Raw genomic sequence first — 6,546 nt, 5'->3', positions numbered from 1 at the left:
CAGGGAAGGGGCTGGGGCAGAACCCCGGGGCCATCTCCGGGTAACGTCCCCTGTGACCTCAGCCCCAGGCCCCTCGCCAGCGTCCCCGGCCCGGGGCGCCCCTGGGGGGGCCGAAGGCAGCATGAGCATCACCATCACGCTGGCGGAGCTGGCGGACATGGCCTTCGGCACGGCCGACGGCGGCGGCCCCCAGGTCGGCGCCCTCCGCGGCCTCCTGCGCGGCCTCCTGGAGCACCTCCGCCCGCAGGAGGCCACCGCGCAGGTCGGGGAGGACGAGAGGGGTCTCCTGGAGCCCGCCGCCAGTGTGGCCGGGGGGAAGCCCTGCTCCCTCCATCAGCAGCGGCGGCCGTGGCTGGGGAGGGCGGAGGGGCAGCTGAGCCACCCCAGCGGGCCCCCAGGCACCACAGAGCTGCCGGCCCCAGGCAGGGCAGCCGCCAAGGTGCAGCTGAAGAAGAGGATGGAAGTGACTGAGGAGGGGATGACAAAGGTGAGAAACCATCCTCTGGATGGTGCCCATCCTCAGCAGGGCACCAGTCACGCTGCCGCATTGCTGCTGCTGGGCTGCTGGCTTGCCAGTCCTGCCCTACAGAGTGTCACAGCGGCGTGTGTCCCGTGCCGCATCCTGCCCTACACGGGGTCCTGCCGTATGCCATGTGCTGCCCTACACAGTGTCCTGCTCGGTGTGGCATCCTGGCCTACAGTGTCCTGCCCCATGCAGTGGCCTGTTCTACACAAGCACCCTGCCCTCCATGGTGTCCTGGCTTATGCCACGTACTGCCCTACACGATGTACTGCTCTGGGTGGCATCCTGCCCCGCACAGTGCCCTGCCCTACACTGTGTCCTGCCCTACGCAGGGTCCTGCCACGTCCAGTGCCCATGCAGTGATCTCCCCCATCTTGTATTGTACCCTACGCAGTGTCCCACCCGACACGGCATCCTGCGCACACAGTGTCCTGCCCTATGTAGTGTCCTGCCCTACACAGTGACATGCCCACGTCATGACAGCTGCTGCCCCAGGACCAGGGAGCCCGGCAAAGCGCAGAGGCACCTTTCTGGCTCCAGTGGCCCCAAGCTCCACTGGGGGGACAAATTCAAGGGCAGTATTTTAACACAGCCACTGGCCAAAGGTGGTTTCGGTCACTTCTCACCTGCCCCTGGGGCTCCAGTGACACTTGCTCCGAGATTCAGGTCTGTTGGGTCCCATCCTGCCCTGGCAGCTGTGCCTGGGGGCTGGGGTCACCCTGGGCTGGAGCACACAGCCCCCATTCCCCCGGCAGGGACAGCAGCATCCCCGGCAGGCACCTCTTCTCTCTTCCTTGCGGCACAGCGAGTGGCTGAGGTGCAGGTGACAGCGGTGCTGCCTTGCAGGCAGGCTGTCCCCACACCAAGGCAGGATCCCATGGGAGACATTGCCACAGCACAAGTTCAAGTTGTTTTGGCTGTTCAAGTTTAGACTCTGAGTGGGAAACACAACATGTAACATCAGAACCATCTTTCTTGCTCGAGCCGCACGTTGCAGCGCAAGGATGAGTTGCGACGGCCTTGTGCCCTGCTGTCGTCTCCACAGGCAGCATGGGGCTGGCCTGCAGCAAACCCAACACTTCTTCATCCCTTGTGAGACCTGGCAGCCCCGGGCCAGTCCCACCTCACGTGCTGTGACCTTGGCTTTGAGCACAACCACAGAGCAAAGGGAAAAGGCGACAGCACTTTGCCAGGGCGAGGAAGCTGGAGCTGGGATGTTTGTCCCCTTTGAAAATCTTTCACTTCAGTTTGGGGGAGCTCCATGGGCATGGCCATGGGCTGGCCAGATGTGGCTGATGCTGTGGCAGCCCTGTTGGGTCCCAGAGATGTCCCCAAGCCCCGGTCTTTGCTGCGCACTGCTTAGCCTCCATTCTCTCCATGTCCCCCAGAGCCTGTGGGGACTCAGCGTCACTGGCCAAACCTGTGTTCCTCAGGTCATGGACATGCTGCAGGAGATGCTCACCACCATCTGCTCCCTGAAAACCACCATCGAGGGCTTCCAGGAGGAGCTGCAGCTCCTGAAGGACAGTTTCCAGAAGGTGCATGCACTGGGCTCGGACAGTTGCTGGAGAGCTCTCGGCAGAGGGTTCGGGCTCCCTGGGGACCTGCATGGATGGCAAGGGTGCACAGGGTGACAGGTCCTGAACTCGAGCTCCCTCCCACCCCAAGGCCAAGCTGGGAGATGTGGGATCTGCCCTGGGGCCCAGGGGTTTTGGATAGACACTGCCTGCAGCCACAGAGCCCAGCCCTGGCCCAGGCTGGACGCTGCCGATCCCTGCCTGTCCCTGCTGATGCTGATCCCCACCGTTCCCAATCCCTAAGGATGCTGAACTCCCTGATGTCTCTGTTTAACAGGCTGGTCTGGAGGAGGTGCGAGAGCAGTCGGTGCGGCAGGACGAGCACGGCCACCTCCTGCAGAGCATCCTGGACCAACTGGTGAGTGGGGGCAACCCTGGCAGAGGGGCTGGGAGCAGGCGTCTGTGGCACCGTGCACAGAGGCACTCAGCACCCAGTCCCTGGGACTGTCCCCAAGCTGTCCAGGGTCAGGCTTTGGGAAATCCTTATGAAAAAAGCACTCAAGCCTCCCAAGGGCTGCCCTGGCTGCGGTGACCTGCCTGGGCGAGCATCTGGCCCCGCAAGGCTCTTCTGGCAGCGTCCATGTCACCCTCTCAGCCACCGGAGCAGAGACATCCATCCCTGGGTGCCCCGGTGTCCTGGCCACCTCCACTGCTCTTGTCCCTCCTGCAGTGCCAGGAGGATTTTACCCTCTAGATTTTGAGGCCCTGGGAGACCCGCAGGGCTGGGGACAGGATGGTGCTGGGGGTGGTGGCAAGGTTTGGAGTTTCCATCTCCATCCCAGGGGCTGCCCAGGCTCTCCCCTCCCGGAGCAGGGTGGAAGGGCTGATTTCTCTCCCGGTCGCAGGTGGAGGTGCGTCGGGAGCTGCACCGGAGCTCTCTCTGCGGGGTGTCCGCTGGCGAGGTGCGTGCAGGCTCCTGGGTGCCAGGCTCCTTTGCTGGGGGCTGGCAATGCCCCTCAGCTCCGGGATGGCACGGGGCTCTTTTCTGTCCCCAAAACCTCAGGGGCTGTTTTGTTTCAGAAGCTCTCTGGCCAGGATCTCAGTCCTGAGGCCTCGCAGGAGCTGACCCGTGAATCCCTGTGCAGGCTGAGCTGGGACCTGGGACCTGGGACTGATGTCAGCTGCCGCGAGAGCCAGCTCCAGCAGCATGGTGAGCACTGACATCCCCACCGTGCCGGGCAACCATGCCGGGTTGTGCCACCAGACCTTTGCCAGGACTGGTGGATGGCAGGGCCACACTCAGCCATCCAGTCTGGTTCCCCAAGCCACTGCAGCCCCCTTGTCCCTCTGCCTTGCTCCCAGCCACGCTGGCATGGCTGGGGCGGATGAGGTCACTGCCCTCTGTAGCACCCCAGTGCTGGCCGTGCCCAGGGCCTGGCAGCAGTGCTGGGGGGTCTCTGCAGCCATAAAGCCACCTGGGTTTGGGGTGGCACCATGCTGGGGCCCTGCAGGATCCGGCACTGCCTGGAGCAAAGCTTTGGGGTCTGTTTTCAGCTGACTCGGGGACCTTGGAGGACGTGGCTGCCCAACTGGAGAAGGTGCCGGGAGAGACGAGGCACCTGCAGGACGGAGGAGAGAAGGTGCCCAGCTGCCCGGGCCTCAGGGGGGGCTGCCCAAGGGCCTGGGGGCTGCAGCCCCACACCCCGCTTACCGGGGACACATTGGGGCATCTCTCGGGATGTCCTCGCTAGCCACTCACTGGGGCCACCCATAAGCATACCTCCCTGCCTCGCCTGGGTCCTGCAGCCACCCTGTTTCTCACCCAGGGCCACATTTGTCCTCCCCAGGGGCTGGATTTCGGCAGGGAGGTGCTGGGCCAGGTGGGGCAGCTGCAGGAGCAGTGCGTGAGGCTGCAGGAAGCTGCAGAGCGGCTGTGGGGTGACACCAAGGACACCCAGGTGAGCGCAGCCCCGGGCTCAGCTTGGGAGCCACTTGTGCCATGGTTGGCATCTGAACCAGGCTGGGTACAGGCTTGCCCAGACTTGGCGCGTCCCCACTCTGAAGCGGCTCAGTGTGCCAGGATTTTGTGGCCATGCCATGCTGGCAGAGCTGGGGACGAACAACGGTGAGCGGCTCTGAGGGAGGCATAGGGGAGGGCGGGTGGCTGGGGGCGCATGGCAGGCGTGGAGCCTGCGCAGGATGGTGGAGCACCCAGCCATGAGCAAGGTGCTGCTGGAGCAGGGCTTGGGTGTTGTGAGCAAGGAGAGGCATGCGTGGATGGTGGCAGGGCTGGGGGTCTGCAGGGGATGGCTGACACCATGCCCCCCTCAGAAAGCAGACAAGGCTGTGGTGGAGACCAAAGCGAGCCAGGAGGAGCTGCAACATGCCATGGTCCACCTGAGTGAGATGATGCAGGACCTGCTGCAGAGGATGTCCCTGCTGGACCAGAACAGGCGGAAAGCCCTGGAGAAGCTCCTCAGTGAGATGGACTCCAAGGTAAGAGTGTCACCTGCAGGGTGGTGGGGATGGAGGGATGCACCAGGCCAGGGAACACATCCCTGCGTGGGGAGGGTGAGCCCTGAATCTGCCAACACCAAGAGATGATGGTCCTTGTGCCATGGCTGGCCCCGTGTCCCAGGGTGTCCCCAATGTCCCTCAGGGGCAACAGCATCCCTTGAAATGGGCCTGGTGTCCCAATGAGAGCCCCTGCCCTCCCTGCAGCTGGACTGTGCGGCGCTGGCTCCCCTGCAGGCACAGCTGGAGCAGGTGTGGAGGCTCACCCAGCAGTGCCTCTGCCAGGGACCCTGCTGTGGTGCCAACCATTCCGCCGGCTTCAAGAGGTGAGGGCTGCTGGGTCCCATCCTATCCCATCCTGTCCCTTCCCATCCTATCCCACCTTGTCCCCTTCTGTCCTCTCCTGTACTGCCCCATCCCCTCCCATGCTGTCCCATCCTGCCCTGTCCGTCCCATCCAGACCCTGTTTGTCCCACCCTGCCCATGGGGTGCCAGCCACCCATGGGACCTCGTGAGGTCCCTGGGGTGCTGGCGGGACACTAAGCAGCCGCCCGTGCTGCAGGCAGCTCTTTGATCCAGTGAAGTGCATCTCCTGTGACAGACCCCTGGCCATGGCCCCGGCACCGTGAGTAGTGCGCAGCCCCCCCAGGACAGACCCCCATGCTGCATTTCCACTAGAGACCACTGCCTGACTTTGCCTTCACATCCTCATCTGCAGCCACTTGGTGACCATCCGAAAGGCCAGCCAGCTCCTCCAGCCCCAGCCAGCCAGCGCCAGCAGCTCCAACTGCCCAGCACGGCGGCTGCTGGGGAGGTGAGGCTTGCCAGGCGCCACCATGTCCCTCCCTCTCCCTTTGGGGTCCCTCTCCCTGGGCAGGAGGGGTAACGTAGGTCCTCCCTGCCCAGGGAGAGCAAAGGGAGCGGCAGGGCCAGCCGGGGCCCTGCAAGTTCTGCCGGGCCACTGTCCACCTCCAGCTCCCTCATCACCGTCTGTCCCTGCGGAGACCCTGCAGACTTTGTCTGCAAGAACGTAAGCCCCTATCCCCACGCGTCCCCGTGCTCTGGAAATCTGCTGAGCTCACCTGGGCTGGGATGGTGGGAGTGCTGTGAGCTGGGTGCAGCCTCGGGGCACCTCCAACCTCACCAGCTGCTCTTCCCTCTAGGGAGAAGTGGATATTTTGGGCATCAACGGGGTTGTCTACAAGGGCAGGCTGAGCTCACCGGCTGCCAACAGGACCGTCACCGTGGGTAAGGACTTCCCAGGTAGGGGAACAGCCCCGGGGTACCGCGTTAGCTCTGGCCAGGCTGTGCAGCCACCTGAACCGGCATGTCCCACCATCAGTGCCTGGGATGGCTCAGTGCCCCACCGGCGCGAAGCCATCAGCAGCCTTGCATCTCCCTGTGCTAACAGTGTCTCTGCTTCTCACCCCGAAGCAATGAAGACCCCCCAGCCCCGCTCCCGGCACACCGCAGAGAAGATGCGCCGTGTCTCCAAGTACGGCAGCCACTATGTGTCCCCGTACTCATGTGAGTGCCTGTCCCGGGTGTCCCCCAGGCCACTGGCCCCACCACATGGGCTCAGCCTGCTGCCAAAGACTCCCTGGGGTGTCGTGCCCCATGCAAGGCTGTTTGTCCTTCTGCATTGCAGGTGCTGCCATGCGGATGAAGACGGGCTCCTCGGGGGGCCAGTGGCAGGCTGCCACGGGTGGCAGCAGGACGGCAGGTGTCTGAGCCAGCCAGGGGGCTGTGAAATGGCGTGGGGATCTGGGGAGGGGGCAGGCGCACCAGGGCTGTGCTGCCTGGCCTCAGGGGACTGCTAGGGTGGGGGCCACACTGCCCTGGCACCCACTCATCACAGTGGGGTAACACCGCAGGCCATAAAGATGCTCCCTCTGTTGCCTCTCCTGCACAGTCCCTGGGCTCGTGGGGGCACATGGGGTGTCCTTGGGGACTCAGCGACCAGAGCCTGATGCTTTTGGGCTGTGCCATGTC

Source organism: Gymnogyps californianus, chromosome 15 (genome assembly GCF_018139145.2).
Source record: "Gymnogyps californianus isolate 813 chromosome 15, ASM1813914v2, whole genome shotgun sequence".
Taxonomy (NCBI): Eukaryota; Metazoa; Chordata; class Aves; order Accipitriformes; family Cathartidae; genus Gymnogyps; species Gymnogyps californianus.
Note: the sequence above shows the minus strand (reverse complement) of the source record.